We start from the raw sequence: 26,364 nt of genomic DNA, 5'->3' as shown, positions 1-26,364 counted from the left end.
GGCAAAAAGATGTTCAAAACTGAAATTTTATAACAAATCTTTAAGTAGTTCCTTCTAAACGCTGAAACCAGCTGATAAATATTAATAGATTCAAGTTTTCAAATCAAACTGTCAAAATATCCCTTATATGTCAATCATATGGAGTTCCCATTAAACACATCACTTAATATGGAAGATGAGCATATCATAATGTACATAACTGGTCCTATGAAGAGATTTCCTAGTAAGTTATGATATGCTCATCTTCCATATTAAGTGATGTGTTTAATGGGAACTCCATATGATTGACATATAAGAGATATTTTGACAGTTTGATTTGAAAATTTGAATCTATTAGTATTTATCAGCTGGTTTCAGCGTTTAGCAATAACTCCTTAAAGATTTGTAATAAAATTTCAGTTTTGCACATCTTGTTGCCCATTTTTTCTATTTAACTTTTGATACGGGTAAGATGTATTTTAAGGCCTGAACTCTGTGGTGTGTCTGTTTGTGTACCAGGTTAGACCCCCGCCCGCTCACACTGTTACACGTGGTGTCAGGAGTTGGATTTTGCTCAAACCTGCAAAAGGAAAAACCTGCAAAAAGGATACAAAATCCAGCACCCTGTTACTTCACAGGTCAGGCACATAGGGCTCCTTTTACAAAGCCTTGGCAGAGGTTTCCACCAAGGGTCTGCAAGGTAAATGCTCATAGGAATTCTATGAGCATTGGAGTATTTACCTCACTGGTTTCTATTGCAGCTTTGTGAAAGTCAGTGACAATGAAGGGATTGTCCTAGCAGACAAACAAAAACACACTATACATAGGTGTGCATGTGCACGCACACAAACACACTACTAAAATGGTCAGTGGTCTGCCTCAAAAAGCATATGGAGACAGACTCATACACCTCAATATGTATATTTTGGAAGAAAGGCAAGAGAGAAGAGATATGATTGTTAGTTTTGCATTTAAATAACTCCATGGCACAAATGCGCAGGAGGCAGGTCTCTTTCAACTAAAAGGAAGCTCTGGAATGAGAGGGCATAAGATGAAATTAAAAGAATATAGATTCAGAAGTAATTTAAGGAAATATTTTTGTATGGAAAGGGTGATGCATGCATGGAATGGCCTCCTGGAAAAAAATAGTGGAAACAAGACTACAAGTGTTTGAGTTACCATACCACACCATAACATACCATATCATACCTTACAGTTTCTTATACCCCACAAATTTCACAAGAATTCAATGTAGTTTACAATAAGATTACTGAATAATAAATATGAACAACGATTTACAGGCTTAACAAAAGAAGAGATATGTCTTTAGCATTTTCCTGAAGTGGTAATGTGAGTTCGATTGACACAGACTACTCCAAACTTTGGGGCCATGGAATTCAAAGGTAGATTCACACAACTTTTTCCGGTGAACATGGGAAGGGGGAGGGAAGGTCATCCTAAAACGCTGTGTCGATCCGGAACTGTGGAAGGAATTTGTAACAGTGATACAGGAGACTAGTCCATTTGAATTCTCTCCTTGTATAGCTTTATAAACCATATGGGCAATTTTAAATTGAATTCTCTCTTTTACAGGTAACCAGTGTAATTCTCTTGGCAGTTCAAACAAAGCTTAGGACAGGCATGTGGGATCTCTTAGGAGATGGAAGAGATAGTAGATGAAATAGATGGGCAGATTCATGGACAGGATCCAAGCCGGGGGGTGCAAACAATCTTAGACTGAGAGAATTATAGAGTTACATTCAAAATTCTTTTTCTCGCATTCAAAGATCAATCCAATCACATCCCCTCATTTATAGACAGACTGTTGATCCCTTATGAATCTCTTCAATCACTTTGTTCTTTCCCAACAATATTTTCTAACGGTCCCTTCTGTTTGTCAGTTTTTCTACAATACAATGCGCAAGACTATCTACTCAGCAGTTGCCCACACACAATGGAATGCCCTCCCTTGGTCCTGAGACAGGAAACTAATCTCAACAATTTTAAATCTAGCCTCAAAACCTTTCTCTTTAAAAATGCCTATGAGATCTATTCCTAGGACTAATAGCCCATGAGACTCAGACAATGGCCAGACATCAACATATTTATAAACGATCTGGAAATTGGTACGACGAGTGAAGTGATTAAATTTGCAGCCGATACTAAGTTATTCAGAGTAGTGAAGATGCAGAAGGATTGCGAAAATCTGCAACGTGACATAAACACGTTTGAGAAATGGGCCGCGACATGGCAAATGAGGTTCAACGTGGATAAGTGTAAGGTGATGCAGGTTGTAACAAAAATCTTATACACGAATACAGGATGTCCGGGGCGTTACTTGGAGAGACCCCCCCAGGAAAGAGACTTGGGAGTGCTGGTCGACAGGTCGATGAAGCCATCTTTGCAATGCACGACGGCGGCAAAAAGGGCGAATAGAATGCTAGGAATGATTAAGAAGGGGATCACAAACAGATCGGAGAAGGTTATCATGCCGCTGTACTGGGCCATGGTACGCCCTCACCTGGAATACTGCGTTCAGCGCTGGTCACCGTACATGAAGAAGGACACAGTACTACTCAAAAGGATCCAGAGAAGAGCGACTAAAATGGTTAAGGGGCTGGAGGAGTTGTCGTACAGTGAGAGATTAGAGAAACTGGGCCTCTTCTCCCTTGAAAAGAGGAGATTGAGAGGGGACATGATTGAAACATTCAAGATAATGAAAGGAACAGACTTAGTAGATAAAGACAGGTTATTTACCCTCTCCAAGGTAGAGAGAACGAGAGGGCACGCTCTAAAGTTAAAAGGGGATAGATTCCGTACAAACATAAGAAGTTCTTCTTCACCCAGAGAGTGGTAGAAAACTGGAACGCTTTTCCAGAGGCTGTTATAGGGGAAAACACCCTACAGGGATTCAAGACAAAGTTAGACAAGTTCCTCCTGAACCGGAACATACGCAGGTAGGGCTGGTCTCAGTTTAAGGCACTAGTTTTTGATCTAGGGGCCACCGCGGGAGCAGACTGCTGGGCACAATGGATCTCTGATCTGACCCGGCAGCGGCAATTCTTATGTTCTTAGCAGATATTCCCTGTTTCCCTTTCATTTTCCCCATTTCCCTTTTGTACCATATTTTGTCTATAATGACCATGTAACCTATATTTTTTTAGATTTAAATTATTTTAAAATTTTGTACAACTGTAAACCGCTTTGGTAATAAAAGCGGTTTATTAGAGAATAAACATTGCAAACTGTAAGATGGCCATCTGAGCAATTATTATATCAAGACTAAATAAACTTGAAGCTTGAATACATGGGTGAAAGCTAAGTAAGCAGACTTTTGTTGAAGGTTGGAGGACATGACAAACTAGGCTATTGAAAAAATGTGTTTATTTTGAACTTACCCCCTCTTTTACGAAAGTTTTAGCGCAGGGAGCCACACTGCTCCCGACGCTCATAGAACCATTCAGCGCGGCTCCCCGTGCTAGAAACTGCTATCACAGTTTTGTAAAAGGAGGCCTTAGTCTTCAACTTACACTAAAACAATTTTTTTTTCTAACCGCACTAAACCTTTCCAGAACTTCCTTTTCTATTTCTATTCTTCTCTCCCAAACCGGCTTTTGATGCACACTCAACTACACAGCCCCTTCAAGCGATCCTCTTGTCGTTGCTGAGTTTTCACTCTGCCCAAGGTACTACAGAAGCGCTCAATAGTACTCATAGTACAGGATTGCAACAAAGAAATGAAAAGAGCATGTCCCTTCCCACCCACCTTTCTAGTCTGGGTCACTTTCTTCCTCCCCCACTTATGGGTCCAGCATCCATCTTCATCCCCTCCCCTCCATCCTTTAGGTCCACCATCCATATCCCTTCCTCTCCCCAGCCCCCCTTTGTGGTTTACTATCTGTCCCCTTCCTCTCTCCTCCTCCTTCTGCAGGTCAGCCTTCTCACACTCTCTGACCACCACCCCAAGGCATCTCCCTGCCATCCTACTCCTGAACCGACAACCCCTTCCCTCCTCCGTGCAGGTCTGCCCTCCAATCAACTCCTTTCCGCATGTGAAGCCAGTATTTCTTACCCATGGGCCCTCCCAAAGCAGCAGCGACAGCCGGTCAGCAGATATAACGCTGTAAACAGGTGGCCATCCCTGCCAGGGCCTTTCCGCTGCCACGTTGGAAGTGATGCGGCAGAAGAAAGGCCCTGGTGGTGCTGGCTGCAAGCATTTAGCATTGCACTCATTTTTTGTGGGTTGGAGGGGTGCAACTGCTCCCTCCGCACTCTGCTGGCTATGCCCATGGGCAAATTGGATGGGCTTTTATCTGCTGTCATGTTCTACATTTCGCTGTTCCTGCAATATGCTTATTAAAGCATTCAGCAATCTTTCTTCCCATGCAAGTTATTCCTTTTACATATACATCAGCTCACAATCCCATGAAGATACAAATTATTTCCCAGCAGTCTTTTTGTGTATGCAAATTAGTTCCTCAGTTGCTACATCACTGCTACCTTAATCCAACAGTGACCTCCTTCTGCATCCTATCAGGTTTCAAAACATTGAAAAAGCCCTTTTTATCTTCTACAACTTGTGTCCTTTAATTCACGAGGCAGACCACGGCGACGTTCTGACTTCTTGTTCTTATCTTCTTACAGGACAGGATCGGGAGACAGCAGTGAGGAAGCCAGGACAGAGAGGACTGAGAGGAGAGACGCAGGGGAAGCCAGGAAGGGAGGAAGGCTGATCGGGGTAGCGGCGAGAGATAGCTCCGCCCACCCCCTCCGCGTCAGAGGTCGCTTCGGTGCCCAGGCTCCCCCCTTAAAAGGGGGCGTGCCAACGGCGCGCGGCCGTTTGGCGCGCGGCGAGGGCGCCTTTGCGAAGGAGCCGAGAGAAGGAGCCAGGAGTCCAGGCTGCTCAGCAGCAAATCCAATCTTCAATCTTCTTAAAAATCTTCAATCTTCTTAAAATTAAAAAAAATAAATAAATAAATAAAAAATTTTTTCTTCTATATTCACTATTTCTCTCTCTCTACTTCTCTACCTAGACACGAGTCAGGAAGGAAACATGGATGCAGCAGAAGGCCAGCGAAGCTTTCCAGTATACTGCATTGACTGTCACATGTATGACTACCTACCTTCCGGGAGGCAGGCCTACATATGCGGTCGATGTCAGGAACTGGCTAGCCTTAGGAAGGAGGTCGGGAGACTGCAGATCAAAGTACAGGAACTAGAGGGACTCCGCTCCATAGAGGACCCAAGGGAATTTGAACCAACTGAGGACACCACCATAGAAATCCACATCAACGAACAGGTCAGAGAGCTTGAAAGATTCATCGAGGAGGCCTGCAGGATGGTAGAGACACAGGATCACCCGCTCCCCAGAAGGGAACAATCGGATGGAGGGCAGGACCCGCCAGGAGCCACCAGGACCCACCAGGAGCCGAGGGCGAGGAACCTTGCAGAGGAACCAACCAGGAGAATGAAGGATCGGAGGACCCAATCATCGACACAGACCTGAGACCCAGGAGGAAGCTGAGGGGAGGAAAATCTGCTATCGTGGTGGGAGACTCAATCCTGAGAGAGGTGGACAGTCACATAGCAGGAGGCAGATCGGACCGCCTAGTGACATGTCTCCCAGGGGCGAGGACAAAGGACATCTCCGACAGAATCATGGAGGGAGCTGAGACAGAGGACACAGCAGTGATAATCCACGTCGGAACAAATGACGTCAGCAGAAGGAATTTCAACATGACTACACTGACCGAGCATTTTAAGATCCTGGGGAGGAAACTGAAGCTGAGGACGGGGAAGATAGCCTTCTCGGAGATCCTACCAGTACCAAGGGCAGATGCGAGGAGGCAGACCGAGCTGCAGGCAACAAATGGATGGCTAAGGCGATGGTGTGACGAGGAGGGTTTCCTCTTTGTACGGAACTGGTCAACCTTCCTGGGGAAAAACAAACTCTACAGGAAAGATGGACTGCATTTGAGCACGGCTGGGACGAGGATGCTGGCACGTAACATCCAGACCTGCATAGACATGACTTTAAACTGATAACAAGGGGAAAGCCGACAGTCGATCGGACCTCGACACATCGGACCACAGTATCGAGCAAGGATACTGAGACAGGAACTGGAAATAGTGGGCTAGAGACAAAATGGACGCTTTATGGACATAAACCCAAAGATGCAGCACAGGGACCCGAGGGGAAATTAAAGCTAAAGAGTAAGACAAAGAGGAAGCAGCCGGAACCAGAGAGCTATCAAAGAACAAAGAAGCAGGCAGAGGACAGGATAGACAGACCACAAGAGGCAGCACAGGAGACAAACAGGAGCAACAAATCAAGAGTAGATCCAAAAGAAAAGGTAACAAACTGGGACTTAAAATGCCTATATACAAATGCTAGGAGTCTAAGGACTAAAATGGGGGAGCTAGAAGTTATAGCCGGAAATAAGGACCTAGACATAATTGGAATCACAGAGACATGGTGGTCGGAGGACAACAAATGGGATGTGGCCCTACCAGGGTACAAACTCTACAGGAGGGACAGGGCACACAAGAAGGGGGGAGGAATAGCACTGTATATAAAGGACTCTATTCCTTCATCCAGAACAGAAACAACAATAAGGGCAGACAGTCTGGAGTCGTTATGGGTTAAGCTGACAGGAGGGGAAGGAGCTGACATCAAATTGGGACTGTACTATCGACCACCAGGACAGCCAGACGCAATCGACCTGGACCTGGAGGCCGAACTGAGACAGATGAGCAAAAGTGGAAGAGTGGTGGTTATGGGGGATTTCAACTATCCAGGAATAGACTGGGACATTGGGCACTCAAATTGCACGAAAGAAACTACATTCCTAGAGGCGATAAGGGACTGTTTCATGGAGCAGCTGGTCACGGAACCAACGCGAGGGGAGGCCACCCTAGACCTAATCCTCAACGGGCTAGAGGGACCCGCAAAGGAAGTGGTGGTACTAGCACCGTTAGGAAACAGCGATCACAACATGATCCAGTACAAATTAAACATGGGAACATCAAAGGTGAAAAGAACCACAACGACTGCACTCAACTTCAGAAAAGGAAACTACAAGGTCATGAGGAAAATGGTACGAAAAAAGCTCAATAACAACTCAGGGAAGGTGAAGACCGTAAAGGAAGCATGGACACTGCTTAAAGGCACAGTGCTCGGGGCACAAGACCTGTGTGTCCCAAGGTTTAGGAAAGGGTGCAAAAAAAAATCGATCTAGAAACCCAGCATGGATAACAACTGCAGTTAAAAAGGCGATAAGCGACAAGAAATCATCCTTCAAAAAATGCAAAAAGGAACCAACAAAGGAAAACCAGGTAGAGCACAAAAGACACCAGAAACAATGTCATCAAGAGGTCAGGAAAGCAAAGAGAGAATATGAGGAAAAATTGGCAGGAGAAGCAAGAAACTTCAAACCCTTCTTCAGGTATGTGAAAGGGAAACAGCCAGCCAGAGAGGAAGTGGGACCACTGGACGACGGAGACAGGAAAGGAGCGATAATAGAGGAAAAAGAGATAGCTGACAGGTTAAACGAATTCTTCTCGTCAGTCTTCACCAGAGAGGACACATCCAATATTCCGGAACCCGAGGTAATTATAAACGGAGAACACGATGAAAGGCTGGTACAACTAGAGGTAAGCAAAGAGGATGTCCTCAGACAGATAGACAGACTGAAGAGCGACAAATCACCAGGCCCGGACGGCATCCACCCAAGGGTACTAAAAGAACTGAGAAACAAAATAGCAGAGACATTTCGCCAAATATGCAACCTCTCCCTAAAGACAGGGGAGATCCCAGAGGACTGGAAAATAGCAAATGTCACGCCCATCTTTAAGAAGGGATCAAGGGGTGACCCGGGAAACTATAGGCCTGTAAGCTTGACCTCAGTTCCAGGGAAGATGATGGAAGCAATGGTAAAGGACAAAATCTGCGAACACATAGAAAACAATGGACAACTGAAGGCGAGTCAGCATGGCTTCTGCAAGGGAAGGTCATGCCTCACGAACTTGCTGCACTTCTTTGAGGGAATAAACAACCAGATGGATAAGGGGGAATCCATAGACATCATTTACCTTGACTTCCAAAAAGCCTTCGACAAGGTACCTCACGAGCGGCTACTTAAAAAGCTGTGGAACCATGGGGTGCAAGGGGATATCTACCGATGGATCAAACACTGGTTGGCCGGCAGGAAACAGAGGGTTGGAGTGAAAGGCCAATACTCAGACTGGCAATGGGTCACGAGCGGAGTTCCACAGGGGTCGGTCCTGGGACCTCTACTGTTCAATATATTTATCAACGATCTGGAGGCGGGGACAAAATGTGAGGTTATCAAATTTGCCGATGATACCAAACTCTGCAGCAGGGTTAGAAACACGGAAGACTGTGAAGACCTGCAAAGAGACCTAACGAGACTGGAAGACTGGGCAAAAAAGTGGCAAATGAGTTTTAACGTAGAGAAATGCAAGGTCATGCATGTAGGGAAAAAGAACCCGATGTTCAGCTACAAAATGGGGGGAACACTGCTAGGGGTGAGTACCCTTGAAAGGGACCTGGGGGTGATGGTCGACACATCACTGAAACCATCGGCGCAATGTGCGACAGCCTCAAAGAAAGCAAACAGAATGCTGGGCATCATCAAAAAGGGTATCACAACCAGGACGAAGGAAGTCATCATGCCGCTGTATCGCGCAATGGTGCGCCCGCACCTGGAGTACTGTGTTCAATACTGGTCGCCGTACCTCAAGAAGGACATGGCGATACTCGAGGGAGTGCAGAGGAGGGCGACTAAACTGATAAAAGGTATGGAAAATTTTGCATACGCCGACAGGTTAAAAATGCTGGGGCTGTTCTCCCTAGAGAAGAGGAGACTTAGAGGGGACATGATAGAAACCTTCAAAATCCTTAAGGGCATAGAGAAAGTGAATAAGGATAGATTCTTCAAACTGTGGGGAGCCACAAGAACTAGGGGTCACTCGGAGAAATTGAAAGGGGACAGGTTTAGAACAAATGCTAGGAAGTTCTTTTTTACTCAGAGGGTGGTGGACACATGGAATGCGCTTCCGGAGGATGTGATAGGCCAGAACTCTGTACAGGGGTTCAAGGAGAGTTTAGATAGGTTCCTGGAGGATAGGGGGATTGAAGGGTACAGATATAACTTGAGGTAGGTTATAGAAGTGGACAGAAACCACTTCACAGGTCGCAGACCTGATGGGCCGCCGCGGTCTGACCTAGTGGAGGCAACTTCTTATGTTCTTATGTTCTTATCTGCTTTACATCCACACAGTCATTCTAACTACTGGCAGAATACACATTTGGCTGCTCTTTCTCAAAACCATGCCTTTTTCTTTTGACTGCATTGTGTTATACCCCTTTTGTAGGGTTACCAGATGGCTCCTGAAAAAGGATTGAGACATCCGGGTTTTACTTCCAAGGCTTTCAATAGAATTAAACACAGATGTCTCAGTCTGTCCTCCTTATTTCCATAGCTTTCAACACAAGTAAAACCCGGATGTCTCAATCTATCCTCCTTTTTCTGTAGCCATATGGTAGTCCTACTTTTTGGATACGTTTACTGCTCAGGGTGAAGCAAGTACAGGAGGAAGGCTTCCTTTTGCCAAACCTCCCCATGACCATTCCCAATCAAAAAGTACAGCCAATCTACCAGAACATTTGCTCCCACAGCAAAATTAAATACAATTAATTCAACCTGCCTATCTTCAAATGTCCCTCCTCTAGAAGAGGGCTCAACAGGAATTACCATCAGCAATCTCAGGGCTTCTGGATCAGAAAAAAGCTTTATCTTTCTCCTTTGAATTCCCATGGCAGGGTTTCTTCTCAAATCAAACTCTTGTAAATCCTCTATGGCAGTGGTTCCCAACCCTGGTGGAGGACCACCAGGCCAGTCGGATTTTCAGGATAGCCCTAATGAATATGCATGGAGCAGATTTGCAGGCCTGTCACTTCCATTATATGCAAATCTCTCTCATGCATATTCATTAGGGCTATCCTGAAAACCCGACTGGCCTGGTGGTCCTCCACCAGGGTTGGGAACCACTGCTCTATGGGGCTCTTCATTTCCTCTCTCTCAGCCTAGGGAAATTTATATAACTAATGTCTCTCCTTCCTTCCTCCCCTTCTGGGATTAGATCATTAAATCTCTAGGGTGGAGCCAGGGAACCCAGTTTGCTGGAAGGTTTACCAGGAGTCTACCTTGTGTTTCCCTCCCCCAGCCTTTGGACACACATGTAATGCCCCCTTTGGAGGAGCTCTAGTTCCAGGGCCTACCCTGGCTGGAGACCCCCGAAGACAGTCTCCATCAGTCCCTCACTCGGTTGGCGCTCAGTGCCTCCATCTGGGGGACAAAAAGGGGAATGGGTTCTTCTTCTCCCCCCAGATAAAAAGCAAAAAAAGTCTATGACTAATAAATTATGGATACTTTTATTTACACTATGTACACAGGCCTAGTCATGAACAACTTTCAGTGGTTCCAGATGTGTGTGTGTGTGTGTATATATATATATATATATATATATATATATATATATATGAACATAAGAACATAAGAAGTTGCCTCCGCTGGGTCAGACCAGGGGTCCATCGCGCCCAGCAGTCCGCTCCCGTGGCGGCCCATCAGGTCCATGACCTGTAAGTGATCCTTTGTCTAAAACCCTTTAATCCCCATTTTTCTTCTATCTATACCCTTTCATGGTCCTATCTCTACCTCTATCTATATCCCTCAATCCCCGTATCCTTCAGGAACTTGTCCAATCTTTTTTTGAATCCCCTTAATGTACTCTGTCCTATCACATCCTCTAGAAGCGCATTCCAGGTGTCCACCATCCTCTGAGTGAAGAAAAATTTCCTAGCATTGGTTCTAAACCTGTCCCCTTTCAGTTTCTCCGAGGGCCCCCTTGTTCTTGTAGTTCCCAATAGGCTGAAGAATATGTCCCTTTCCACCTTCTCTATGCCCTTCATGATCTTGTAAGTCTCTATCATGTCTCCTCTGAGTCTTCGCTTCTCTAGGGTGAAGAGCCCTAGCCTTTCTAGCCTCTCTGCATATGAAAGGTTTTCCATACCTTTTATCATTCTTGTCGCTCTTCTCTGAACCCTCTCAAGTATCTCCATGTCCTTCTTCAGGTACGGCGACCAGTATTGGACACAGTACTCCAGATGTGGTCGTACCATCGCGCGGTACAGCGGCATGATGACTTCCTTCGTTCTGGTTGTAATACCCTTCTTAATAATACCCAACATTCTGTTTGCCTTCTTCGAGGCTGCTGCGCATTGTGCCATTAACTTCATTGTTGTATCCACCAGCACACCCAAGTCTCTTTCAAGGTTACTTCCCTCTAGTACTAATCCCCCCATTTGGTAGCTGAACATCGGATTCTTTTTCCCTATATGCATGACCTTGCATTTCCCTACATTGAAGTTCATCTGCCATTTATTCGCCCACTCCTCCAGTTTGTTCAGATCCCTTTGTAGGTCCTCACATTCTTCCACAGTTCTAACCCTGCTACAGAGTTTAGTGTCATCCGCAAATTTTATAACTTCACACTTCACCCCCGTTTCCAGGTCATTAATAAATACATTGAACAACAGCGGTCCGAGTACCGACCCCTGCGAAACTCCGCTCGTGACCCTTCTCCAGTCCGAGTAGTGACCCTTCACTCCAACCCTCTGCCTTCTGCCTACCAACCAGTGTTTAACCCATCTGTGTACGTCCCCTTCCACCCCGTGGTTCCACAACTTCCTAAGTAGCCGCTCATGGGGTACCTTGTCAAAGGCCTTTTGGAAGTCGAGGTAAATAATATCTATGGGTTCCCCTTTGTCCAACTGTCTGTTTCCCCCTCAAAGAAGTGCAGTAAATTTGTTTAGCACGATCTTCCTTTGCAGAAGCCATGTTGGTTCGCTTTCATTAGCCCATTTCTTTCGATGTGCTCACAGATGCTGTCCTTTATCAGTGCTTCTACCATCTTGCCCGGAACTGATGTCAAACTTACTAGCCTGTAGTTTCCTGGGTCTCCTCTCGAACCCTTTTTAAAGATTGGTGTAACATTTGCTATCTTCCAGTTTGCAAGTGTTTTGCAAGACGAGCAAAACATTCGCAAAATGGGTGCCTTGGAAACCGAGCGCCCCCCGCGATCCGGCACCCTTCCCCCCCAGGATCCGGCACCTTCCCCCCTGCGATCCAGCACCCCGCTGCCACGATCTGAAATCCCCAAGACCCACCCGAACAGGCTTCTTACTTGCATCTGGCCACCAGCACCGGCATATCCTGTGCGTTGGTGCCAGTGCCCGAAGATCTGCCTCCTCTTCTTTGCTGGGCCTTGAGCATCTGCACATGCTCAAGGCCTGCGAGTTCACGCTCTCTCCGAGATTCTCGGCTCTGGTGCCGTTGCCGGTGCTGGCCGGTGCTGGTGCCGGAGGCCAGATGCAAGTAAAAAGCCTGTTCGAGTGGGTCTGGGGGATTTCAGATCGCGGCGAAGGGGGTGCTGGATCGCGGGGAGGGGGGTCCAGGATCACGTGGGGGGGGGGCCCTTCGGGAGGAGCAATGCCGGTTCTCGGGGGGGGGGGGGGGAGAGCAGCGCCGCTGGCCTCGAGGGGTGGGGGTGGGTGGGAACGTATCAAGTGAGTTTCCCTTAGTTCCTATGGGGAAACTCGCTTTGATATACGAGTATTTTGGTTTACGAGCATGCTTCTGGAACTAATTATGCTCGTAAACCAAGGTACCACTATATATATATATACACCCTAATCCCTAGCCACACAGTCTGCCAGTGGCCCGGGAATGGTAGCTATTTGCTTAACTCCCTCTGCTTTCCTACCCAGTGCCCTCCCCCCCCCACACCCCCCACCGACTCCCAAGTTCTCACCCAGTCCATGGAAGCTGTCAGGGGTAGGTGGTAGCTGGTCTCCTCAGACCTGTGGTCCTAGTCTTCTAGTAGCCCCCTGGGGCCCTTCCAAGAGTCTACTGGTGGGTCCCTAGGGGAGGCTCTCCTCCCCCGCTGCACTCCGGCAGCCTAGTTCCTCCTCTGGGCTGCTGATGCCGATCTGCACCCTGGCAGCCTGGGCCACTGGCTCAACTCTTCAGAAGCACCACTATGAGCATCGCAGCTTTTACCGCAGCAGCCAGCGATAAAAAATCCTAACACAGCTTGATAAAAGGGGGCCGTAGTGTGTGCTACAAATGCTAAGATGCTTATTATATTCCTATGGGCTTCTTAGAATTTAGTGTGGACTAATCGGTTAGTGCCCCTTGACAAATTCTTCCCTTAATCAAGTACAGTATTTTTTGGTCCATTTATCTTGTGCTCTGCTTTGGATAAACACAGATTATAAATAGAAATAATCTAAGTCTAAATTTATTAATTGTGTCATGAACTTTTTATGCTTTATTAGATATTCAGATGTGGATTTGTTAGTTTTGCATTGTGGAAACAGCTGGGAGGGGGTTAAGGCCAGATTTTGTATACACTGATAAATGAAAGGGTGTTTGCCAGCACTTTGTGATCTCTAAATATTGAGATTACAATTCTCTGATGGGGGGGTCAGTCTTTATGTTCACTTCATACCATAGGAGTCAAATTTTAAAAATGATTGAGGCTGCTGAACTCATAATAAATTTCCCTTTACTCAGCAAAGAAAAAAAAAAAAGAGCAAAAACAAAATACATGTGACAGTGAATGTCCAGCCTATATCTAAATACAATGAGTAGAACAGGTAATGTGGACATGGGCAAGATTTTCAGCATCAATTTGTCAGCATCATTCTCTCTCTACCTCTCTCTCTCTCACACACACACAAGTTCAAGTTCAATTTTATTTGATGAATCGCCTATAACAATTTCTAAGCGATGTACAATTAAAATATCATATATGATAACAGATAGTGTTAACAACAAAACTTCTTAACAAATTTTTGAAAGGCAAAAATTTATGACATACAATGTTAGAACTATAAGGAGTTACTTCACAAACTAGATACATTAGGGAAAAAAGGGAAAAAGTTACAATTTTCTCAGTCACACACACACACAAGTTGAGGCAATTTGGTTTGATGGGGGGAGCACCAGAGGGCATAAGGAGGGCGGAGAAAAGATCAGTTTTCTAGCTCACCCTATTTTGGGCTCAGTAGTACATTTAAAACAAACCAGAGAAAATATTTCTTTCACACAACATATAATTAAACTCTGGAATTCGTTGCCAGAGAATGTGGTGAAATCAGTTAGCATAGCGGGGTTTTAAAAAAGATTTGGATAATTTCCTAAAAGAGATGCCCATAGGCCATTATTGAGATGGCTTGGGGAAATCCACTGCTTATTTCTAGGATCAGCAGCATAAAATTTGTATTACTACTTGGGATCTAGCTAGATACTTGGGACCTGGATTGGCTACTGTTGGAAACAGGACACTAGGCTTGATGGACCTTTGATTTGTCCCAGTATGGCAATTCTTATGTTCTTTTGATATGTTTCAACTTTCAATTTTCTTTATTTTTTGGTATCTAAACGGTTTACAATAAAATGAGACTCCTTATCACATGTGGAGGGCCAAACTGAGAGAGACTGCCACGTGCTGGCACTGCAACACCGCTGATGGACCTCTTTCTCATATGATCTATTACTGCAATTTCATCAATTCCTTTTGGTCCCAGATATGGAATGCTATCAAGGAAATTACCAATTGCGCTACGGAATTATCTTTTGATATTATTATTCTAAGATCACAACATCCACGCTTTATATCTTCAGATTGTCCTCCAAAACTGATAGATTCGTTGATTGCAATTGGTATATTTCACATCCTAAAAAATTGGAAATCGGCTTCTCTTTTAGATTTTTACTTTCTGGTGGAATGCCGTCTGTTTCTATAAGAAATTTGAACAATTTGTCTTTGAAAAATATAGGGCATGCTGCAGATTAGCGCGTGCTAACCCCCGCGCTATGCAGAAAAACTAATGCCAGCGCAATGGAGGTGTTAGCATCTAGTGCGCGCGATAAGCACGCGCTAAAACCACTAGTGCAGCTTAGTAAAAGGAGCCCAAAGCCTCCCCTTAATGTCTTCCTATTCATCTTCTATCTTGGTACCTTCTTGATCAGTCATTACTTCTCTTTTCTTTTTACTCTTTCTTTTGCTCTCTATTTGAATACAGTATATTTTTCTATATTATTCTTTTCATTTAGGGCTCCTTTTATCAAGCCGCGCTAGCAGGGTTAACGCGCGCGACTTTTCATCCCCCTTTAACCCCCGTGCTGGCCAAAAACTGCTGCCTGCTCAAGAAGAGACGGTAGCAGCTAGCACATCCCATGGTTTAGCGCACGCTATTACGCGCATTAAACCGCTAGCGCGGCTTGATAAAAGGAGCCCTTAGTTTGCTTGTGGCTGCTGTATTAACGCATATTACCAGAGAAGTTTGCGCTATTGAAAATTTTGGATGTAACTTATTTTTTGTGTGACGATATAATCACTTTGTTCATGTTATCTGTATACTTTTCTAAAACTAAAAAGTTGATCAAAAAAAAAAATAAAGAGATTTAAAAATAAAATGTTAAAATTAAAATATATCATATCTAAAGTTATAAAGTATGGGGCAGAATCCAACTGACGTAGATGAGACGAGAGGAAGTGAGGGAAGGTAAGTTAGTAAATACATCGAGATGAAAATAAAATTGAAAGGGAGGCAAGTGGAGAAAAGGAAATACATTAGGGTAGGACTCGCTTCAAATGAAGTGTTTCGATTTTCCAAATTACTTCGGAGAGCTGTAAAAGAATTATTAGAGAGAGCTGGGATTAGAGAGTATAGGCATCTTTAAAAAGAAAAGTCTTGAGTTTATTTTAAAATGTTTCTAGAGAGGTTTCTAGTCGGAGATCCAATGGGAGGGCGTTCACATTACCTGACACTTAAATACAGGCTGGTCACTCGCTACCAGATGCATTTTGTTTTTCCTTTTCTGGATGAGGGAAAATTTATTCTCTTAGGCTTCCTCAGCTGGCATCATGATTTGTTACAGCTGACAGAGTCTTGCCGGAGTGAGCCCCAGACAACTGCAACAATCAAGGAAAAATTTGTTGGGAGTTAAGTTGAGCACCCCCCAATCGTTTTCAAAAGTTTGACTCCTATGGTTGCCATACTAAGGGCTAGATTCACTAAGCAAACCAATCGTGTACCAATCGGTTTGCTACCCCTTTGCAACCCGATTTCCCTCCGACCTAATTCACTAACCTGTGTCCCGACCATCCTCTAATCCGCGTATGCAAATGAGGGGGGAATGGCATTCAAATGATGGCAAGCATTACATTAGTGATTTCTATTCTGCCATTACCTTGCGGTTCAAAGCGGATTACATAGGATGTTATCTGCACATTTCCAGAGGAGTTACAGAGTAGAGCAGGTTGCTTCAGGATATTGAGATGATTCCTGTGGTGATTACTTTGTTTTCAATGATTTCTTGAATAGCAGGGTTTTTATTTCTTTTCAGAAAGTTTTGTAGTCTGGGGTTTTGATCAGTAAATTGGAAAGTTAGTGGTCTAGTTTTGCCGCCTGTGTGGCTAGTAGGTTATCGTACAGTTTTTCTCGTTTGACATCTCTGATTGGAGGGTATGTGAATGATTGTGGGTTCTCCTGTGTCTGGTTGTGGTAGTTTGGATTAGGCGGCGATTCACTAACCAAAACCCTACAACACCGACTGGGCTGGCCGATCACAAACAAGCGACTGCTGGGGACAAGTCGTTTTCTACTTTCCGAGTGCCATCTCCTGCTTTCTGCCTGCTGTCTACCCCCAACTTTCCAGCTCGCTCTGCCCCCAACTCTCCTGCTCTCTGCTGCGATTTTCTCCTGCTACCCTGCTCTGCTCCGAATCTGCCTCTTCTGCTCCCTGCCCTGACTCTCTGCCAATTTTCTCATGCCGGCCTACTCTGCCCCAAATCTCCTGGCGCTCTCGTAGCTGCAAATTAAAGCCTAACATGTTCTGGGAAGCTAGCAGACTGAACTGCCCAGTTATTTCACGCGTGAACTATTAGTTCAGGGAGCCCATGGTTTTAACCCGCTTTAAACCCGCGGGTTAAAACCAAAGGCTCGCAATGCGGGTGAAGGCCAGGGCAGCACTTGGGGCAGAAAGCAGGAGAAATTTTGTTCTTTCCCTGCTGGAAGCTGACTTTATTAAACATTGAAACAACAATATTAGCTCTCCCGAAGACATACGTTTTAGAATGCAATGTACGTTGCATGATTGGATTTCGGCCTAGCTTCAGGGAGGAAGCGGGTATTCTAGTATCCAGGGTAGGGATAATGGAAGCAGTACTAGTTTTTCAGATGTCGGCTGAAAAGCAACAAGTTTTTAAAAAAAAGTTGCTGCTCTTCGACGCATGCGCAGACCATCTACAGATATCAAAAGATAATTCCGTAACGCAATTGGTAATTTCCTTGATAGTATTCCATATCTAGGACCAAAAGGAACTGATGAAATTGCAGTAATAGATCATATGAGAAAGAGTTCCATAGGCAGATGGTCTGCGCATGCGTCGGGATCGCTACAGAGCGATCCGGGCGCTCGGTTGGGGGCGTGATTCCAGTCGCCCTCATTTGCATGAGGGCGATTAGTGAATCAGCCCCCCCGGACACGGATCAGATTGAATCCCTCATGGATCAGATCAGATCCGTGCTCTTAGTGAATCTAGCCCTAAGACTAACCAAAGGTCCATCAAGCCAATTATCCTGTTTCCAACAGTGGCCAATCCAGATTACAAATACCTGGCAAGATCCCAAAAGAGTAAAACAGATTTTATGCTGCATATCCTAGAAATAAGCAGTGGATTTTCCCAAGTCCATTTTAATAATGGCTTATGGAATTTTTATTAGGAAATTATCCAAACCTTTTTTAAACCCTGCAAAGCTAACTGCTTTTACCATATTATCTGGCAACAAATTCCAGAGTTTAATTACAGGTTGAATGAAGGAATATTTTCTCTGGTTTGTTTTAAATTTATTACTTAGTAGCTTCAATGAATGTCTCCCACCTTGTATTTTTGGAAAGAATAAACAAAAGATTCACATCTACCTGTTCCATTTCACTTAATATTTTATAGACCTCTATCAGCTGTCTGTTCTCCAAGCAGAAGAGCCCTAGCAACTTCAGCCTCTCCTCATGGGGAAAGTTGTCCCTTCCCCTTTATAATTTTCATCACCCTTCTCTGTACCCTTTCTAATTCTGCGATATCTTTTCTGAGATGTGGTGGACCAGAATTGCACACAGTATTCAAGGCACCATGAAGCAATACAATGGCATTATAACATTCTCATTGTTTGTTTTCCATTCCTTTCCTGATAATTCCTAATACTCTATTTGCTTTCTTCACCACTGCTGCACTCTGATCAAAGGGCTTCAACCAATGTTTCATCAGTGATGACACCTAGATCCTATTCCTGGGCAGTGATTTCTAACATGGAACCCTATATCAAGTAGTTTGCGTTCCTCGATCCTACATGCATCACTTTGTACTTGTTCACATTAAACCTCATTGCTATTTCTCAATCTTGACTCAGCTGCCAGCGTTCTCACCCACAAAGCATGTGAATGACTATACATCCATACGATGGATTTTTGCATGCAGGAACCAGCAGCAACTGAAAAGAGATAAAGGAATAAATCATGCACAACAGTGAATAACATTCTTGAATGCTCTAGAATGCCAGCACCCTATGTTTTGTGCAGCTTGCACAGATTTACCATGTGTCACTGCAAAGGATGCTGCCACAATTCAAAATGAAGGCCTCCCAAAACAACCAGTGAAAAAAACCAGCAGAAGATAAACTGTGCTTTCAAACTGCCCAAACTGAAATTTGGCAAGTGGGAAATCATTGCGACATAACTAAAATAAGCTTCCAGAAGGATACAAGCACAAAAAAAAACACTCAAGCATAATGACAGGACATGTTAATGAACATGGTATACATCGTAATTTCACCCAAACACCTTTCCCAATCCCTCTGCCTTACAACATCGAATTCTTAGTAAAACAGATCATTCAGAAATGTTCACATTGTTTTAAAGAAAAAAAAACCCAGTAAAAACGTTCAGACAATTTTGAAGACCTCACCAATTTGCCCACCCTTAAAGCAGCAAAGAAAACTAACGAAAAGGTTGTTTGAAAAATAGCTTTGCAAGAAGACTCACAAACTTCAGACAGAGCCAAAAACATTTTTGATTAATATGTTATGCAATGTAAGCTGCCAAGGAAGGCGCAAAGGTTCTTGCATTCTCTATCTGGTAAAACCACATATTAACCTACAAGTGACAAAAAGGCAGTAGTTGGATTCTGTAGACCAAAATACCACACTGGCTAAGGATGTCATCAAAGCTGAACAAGATAAATTCAAACTCACTGGCCAAGAAATAAATCACAAAACCACGTGCAAACCTATGTGTTTCCCAAGTTGAATACTCCCAAGTCCTACAACAGTCTCAAAACACTGCCAACCAGTCTCATAGGCTTTCCAAATGTTCACTGCCAATGGGAACAAATTAATCTTGCAAGTGATCCAGAAACAAAGTCCATAGATCTTCTGGAAATGGTGTTAGATACTCGTCTGCTCCAGGAGCTAGAGCACAAAATCAAGTCAGCTGCAAACAAGATAAAGAATCTTCCATAGTATTATCTACTCCAATAGTCTGGCATCCATCTTCTTCCCTTCCCTCCTCCAATGGTCTGACATCTCTCCTCTCCTCTTCTTCCCTTCTTCCTTTCTCACTCTTCACCATGTTTCCATACCACCCTGACCCCCTTTCTTACCCTTCACCATGATTCTATACCACCCTGACCCCCCTTTCTCACCCTCCACACCCTTCCATAACACCCTGACCCCCTTTCTCACCCTTCACCATGTTTTCATACCAACCTGACCCCCTTTCTCACCCTTCACCATGATTCCATACCACCCTGACTCTCTTTATCACCCTCCACACCCTTCCATACCACCCTGATCCCCTTTCTCACCCTTCACCATGTTTCCATACCACCCTGAACCCCCCTTTCTCTCCCTCCACACTCTTCCATAACACCCTGACCTCCTTTCTCTCCCTTCACCACCTTATTATGCTCCTTTCTTTCTCCATCCCAAATCAGCAAGGTCCTGCGATGACTGCTTCTGCTCCGGATGGAAGAGGTAAGTAACGTCGGAGGGGGGCTGGGCCAGCAGATGCAGGGAGTTGCGGCAAGATCCCGCGATGACTGCGGCTGCTGGTCCAAACCCCCCCCCCTCGACATCACTTACCTCTTCCGGAATAGAGGCGGTAGATGGCGCAGTCATCGCGGGACCTTTGTTCACTTCAGCGCGGCTGCCAACTCTGCTCTGTTATAAGTACAGCAGCCACGCTGAGGTGCCGTTTGGAGCAGCACGGGAGGTTCCGGATCCGGCCGGCTGTGCACCCCCTTGGAGTGTGCACCCAGGGCAGATCGCACCCCCCCCCTCTTGTTTGCCACTGCTACTCTTGGCATGTGTTTGACAGACAATGTAAATGATGTAAACAATAAAAAAATTTATCTCAGCCCTTCAAGTAGAATCTGCTAGGAATGACAACTGTGGAGATGACAGCACTATCCTCCCTTTTACGAAGTCGCATTAGGCTTTTTTATCGCCAGCCATGGTAGTATTAGCTCCAATGCTCATAGGAATTCTATGAGCATCGGAACTAATACTGCCGCGGTTGGCGATGAAAAAAAACCTAAAGCGGCTTCGTAAAAGGGGGAGGTAGATCTTCATCTGTTTTACTGAACTCATTCAAATCTCCGAATCCGTCAACAATTGTTGAGATCTTACTCCTTCATCTGTATCAAGCCAAATCCTTTTTTTCTTTTAAAACTTTTATGACCACCCTTTTTACCCCTAAACCCTGCACCACTACCACCATGCTGAGGTAAATCAACATAGGCGTCGGAACGGGGGAGGCCACAGGTGCCGTGGCCTCTCCGAAGATTGGTGGTCTCTCGACTGGTGCCCACCCTCCCACCTGCTTCCTGTTGTTCTAATTTTTAAATCTTTTGCCAGCTTCCGCACAGCATCAGCGAGCAAGCCTGCCCCAGAGCATTTCATTCTACTTCCAGGGACAGGACTGCTCACTGACACTGCGCATCAGCTGCCTAAAGATTTAAAAGCACAGCGTCGGGAGGAGGTAAGTGGGGGGTGAGGATCTGGGCAAAGTCTGCACTGTAGGATTCTGCGGGGCTAGGGAGGAGTTCCTGGGCCTCCCAAACCAAGCAGCGTTCTGCAGCCTATGATCAATATGTTCCACCACCTACCTGGACCCTCATGAATGGTCCCCTCCTTCCAGAAATAGCATAAGACCTCATCCACAAGTGGGGGCTCTCCAACGATGGACTTCTTCACTGGTGAGGACAACACAAAGTGCGCCCTGTTCTGCTCCAAAAGGCCATCACAGCACAGCCAAGGACAGGATGTCTTCGCTATCCATTGGGGGCCATTGCCTGCTCTATGCATTTCCTCCCACACCTCTCATCCACAGGACACTTCAGAAGATCAGACAGGAGAATGCCACATTGATTCTCATAGCTTCTTACTGGCCAAGATGTGTGGTTCCCTTTCTTGCAACACAACCACCAGTGCAACATTCGTGTTGCCCAGACCTCATCACCCAGGATCAGTGACACACACTCCACCCCAACCTGGGGACTCTGGCCTTAGCAGCATGGATGTCGAAAGGCTGACTCTGACCCCATTCTACATACCACTAGAGGTAGCTGAAGTCCTCTTAGCAGCCAGATGCCCATCAACCAGAAAGGCTTATGCCCTCAAGCGGAAAAGGTTTCATGTTTGGTGAACCTCAGCAAAAACAAAAAAGTTCTCCTGTCCAGTTTCAGACCTCCTCTAGTACTTACTCAGCCTGTCCATCACTGGCCTGAGGACAACTTTGATAAAGTACACTTGCATGCCATTTCAACCTTCCACAACAAAGTTGAAGGTGGACCACTCTCTATACATCCACTCATGACCAAATTCATGAAGGGGCTTGCAAATCTCTACCATCCAGTCCGCTGCCCCCCTCCATCCTGGGACCTCAGTATATCCTCTGCCAGCTAACAGACCACCCCTTCAAGCCTCTGGAGGATGTACACACCAAATTCCTCACCTGGAAGAAAGTTTTCCTCATTTCTATCACATCAGCAAGACATCGGTGAATTTCAAGCCCTCGTGACATATCCACTGTACCCGCAAATCCTCCACAATCATGCTGTACTCAGAATGCACCCAAAATTCCTCCCAAATGCAGTCTTGCCCTTCCACATCAACTTCTTCCCAGAACCACATGCCAACTGCACAGAACAGCTCCTGCATACTCTGGACTGCAGCTGTGCTCTGCAACTTTATATTCACTGCACTCAACCATGGCAAAAAGTGATTCAGTTGTTCATCTCCTTTGAGAACTACAATCAATAAATGCGTGGATGAGGAGATGGTGTGAGGAAGAAGGGTTCCTCTTCGTGAGAAAATGGACAACGTTCTGGGGCAAGAGCAAGCTCTACAGGAGAGATGGACTGCACCTGAGCACGGCGGGAACAAGACTTCTAGCAAACAACATCAAGAGAGGACTAGAACAGGCTTTAAACTAAGAGAAAGGGGAAAGCCGACAGTCGACCTAGCGTCGATGATTCGGAAGAAGGTATCCAGTGAAGATACTGAGGGGAAAAAAGGCTGGGAAGAAACAAGGGACAAATTACAGGAGTCAACTAACCCAGAAGAGGAGGTTAGAAAGATTGTAGCAAAAGAGAAGACACCAAAGACCGAAGCACAGGGAAAAGAAATGAAGACCACAAAATGCCAGGATCTAAACTGCATATATACTAATGCAAGGAGCCTAAGGAACAAAATGGGGGAACTAGAAGCCATGGCCAATAGCGAGGACATAGACATCATTGGAATCACTGAAACGTGGTGGAATGAGGAAAACAAATGGGATACGGCACTGCCAGGGTACAAGCTCTATCGCCAGGACAGGTCAGGACAGAAAGGAGGAGGAATAGCCCTATACGTAAAAGAAAGCATAAAATCGACAAGAATGGACACAGTGGAGACGACCAACAAACTGGAATCGCTATGGGTTAAAATAACGGGTAGGAAAGGGCATGAAATAAAGATGGGACTATACTATCGTCCACCCGGGCAAACCGGAGATAGCGATAAAGAAATGGATGCCGAGATGAAGCGAGAATGCAAAAGCGGTTACACAGTTTTTATGGGAGACTTCAACTACCCTGGGATAGACTGGAGTCTTGGAAGCTCAAGATGCGCTAGGGAGACAGAATTTCTGGAGGCTATACAAGATTGCTTCATGGAGCAGCTTGTTAGAGAACCGACGAGAGGAAATGCCACTCTGGATCTAATCCTAAATGGACTAAGGGGACCTGCAAAGGAAGTGGAATTAGTGGGACCGTTGGGAAACAGCGATCATAACATGATCAAGTTCAAGGTTGAAGTAGGAATACCGAACGGAAAGAGAACCATAGCGACAACATTCAACTTCAGGAAAGGAAACTATGAAGCAATGAGGGAAATGGTAAGGAAGAAACTTAGGAACACTTCCAAAAAATGGCAAACAGTAGAACATGCCTGGTCTTTTTTCAAGGACACAGTGAGCGAGGCACAAAATCTGCACATCCCCAGATTCAGAAAGGGGTGCAAAAAGAGTCGAACAAAAGACCCGATATGGATGACTAAAATAGTGAAGGAAGCGATAGGCAATAAGAAAAATTCATTCAGGAAATGGAAAAAGGACAAAACTGAAGGGAACCAGAAGGAGCACAGGAAGTATCAAAAAGAATGTCACCGTGTGGTTCGAAAAGCCAAAAGAGAGTATGAAGAGAGGCTAGCCAGGGAGGCACGAAATTTCAAACCATTCTTCAGATATGTTAAAGGGAAACAGCCAGCTAGGGAGGAGGTAGGACCGCTGGACGAAGGAGACAGGAAGGGAGCGGTGAAGGAGGAGAAAGAAGTCGCAGAAAGACTCAACATGTTCTTCTCGTCTGTATTTACAAACGAAGACACAACCAACATACCGGAACCTGAGCAAAACTTCAATGGAAATCAAGCAGAAAAATTAACATCCATGGAAGTGAGCCTTGATGATGTACACAGGCAGATAGAAAAACTTAAAACTGACAAATCCCCGGGTCCAGACGGAATCCATCCAAGGGTTCTGAAGGAATTAAAGGAAGAGATAGCGGAACTACTGCAGCAAATTTGCAACCTATCCTTGAAAACAGGCGTAATCCCAGAGGATTGGAAGATAGCCAACGTCATGCCCATCTTTAAAAAGGGATCAAGAGGTGACCCGGGAAACTACAGACCAGTGAGTCTGACCTCGGTTCCGGGGAAAATGGCGGAAGCACTGATTAAAGAACACATCGATGAACATTTGGAAAGAAACAAACTTCTGATAACAAGCCAACATGGTTTCTGCAGGGGGAGATCATGCCTAACGAACTTATTGCACTTCTTCGAAGGAATTAACAAACGGATGGACAGAGGAGACCCCATAGACATCATATACCTTGATTTCCAAAAAGCCTTTGACAAGGTGCCTCACGAGCGTCTACTCCGGAAACTGAAGAACCATGGAGTGGACGGAGACGTACATAGATGGATCAGAAACTGGTTGGCGGGTAGGAAACAGAGGGTAGGGGTAAAGGGCCACTACTCGGACTGGATGAGGGTCACGAGTGGTGTTCCGCAGGGCTCGGTGCTCGGGCCGCTGCTATTTAATATATTCATAAATGATCTAGAAACAGGCACGAAGTGTGAGATAATAAAATTTGCGGACGATACAAAACTATTTAGTGGAGCTGGGACTAAAGAGGAATGTGAAGAATTGCAAAGGGACTTGAACAAACTGGGGGAATGGGCGGCGAGATGGCAGATGAAGTTCAACGTTGAGAAATGTAAAGTATTGCATGTGGGAAGCGGAAACCCGAGGTACAACTATACAATGGGAGGGATATTATTGAATGAGAGTAGCCAAGAAAGGGACTTGGGGGTAATGGTGGACATGACAATGAAGCCGACGGCACAGTGCGCAGCGGCCGCTAAGAAAGCAAATAGAATGCTAGGCATAATCAAGAAGGGTATTACAACAAGGACAAAAGAAGTTATCCTGCCATTATATCGGGCGATGGTGCGCCCGCATCTGGAATACTGCGTCCAATATTGGTCGCCGTACCTTTAGAAGGATATGGTGTTACTCGAGAGGGTTCAGAGGAGAGCGACACGTTTGATAAAAGGGATGGAAAACCTCTCATATGCTGAGAGATTGGAGAAACTGGGTCTCTTTTCCCTGGAGAAGAGGAGACTTAGAGGGGATATGATAGAGACTTATAAGATCATGAAGGGCATAGAGAGAGTAGAGAGGGACAGATTCTTCAAACTTTCAGAAAATAAAAAAACAAGAGGACATTCGGAAAAGATGAAAGGGGACAGATTCAAAACTAATGCTAGGAAGTTCTTCTTTACCCAACGTGTGGTGGATACCTGGAATGCACTTCCAGAGGACGTTATAGGGCAGAGTACAGTACTTGGGTTTAAGAAAGGATTGGACAATTTCCTGCTGGAAAAGGGGATAGAAGGGTATAGATAGAGGTTTACTGCACAGGTCCTGGACCTGTTGGGCCGCCGCGTGAGCGGACTGCTGGGCATGATGGACCTCAGGTCTGACCCAGCGGAGGCATTGCTTATGTTCTTATGACCACAACGGACTAGGAGTCCCGGTTGGAAAACATACCCTTTCCAAATGGATCTCAAACTGTATCACTTTCTGTGACAAGGAGAAAGGCCTGTCCCTAATCAACAAGGCCACAGCACATGGACACAACGTTGGCAAATCTCTACCATACCACTCTGGAAGACATTTGAAAGCCACAACCTGGTCCACTCCACACGCCTTCACCAGACACTACTGCCTGGGATGCCCCTTGCAGACCACTAATGACTTTGGATTCAACATCCTTCAAGCATCAACTATGCCCCAGGCAAATGGCTCCAAACAGGGACCTTAAAGTGGGCACTGGCCTCAGATTTGTAAGACTCAATGCTCATCCCAGCCAGAGGCAAGCCACACCTTACCACAAAGGACCATGGGAAAAATCTGGACACATTGGCACTACTCAAGGAGCACCACCAAAGACAATGCCGTGTTGGTTAGGATAATACCAGTGTTATTTTTGTCGTGTTGATAAAGTTATAAGATTGTTTTGTTTGCCAGGTTGGCAATGTTGAAACTGTTGAACAAAGCACCATGTTGATAGTGTGCCTCTCTTGTCATGTTGGTACTATTTATCCACTCTCACCAATTTAGTTATAAA

The sequence above is a fragment of the Geotrypetes seraphini genome, chromosome 2 (assembly GCF_902459505.1).
Source record: "Geotrypetes seraphini chromosome 2, aGeoSer1.1, whole genome shotgun sequence".
NCBI lineage: Eukaryota > Metazoa > Chordata > Amphibia > Gymnophiona > Dermophiidae > Geotrypetes > Geotrypetes seraphini.
The sequence above is the reverse complement of the archived record's forward strand: the minus strand, read 5'-3'. Positions refer to the sequence as shown.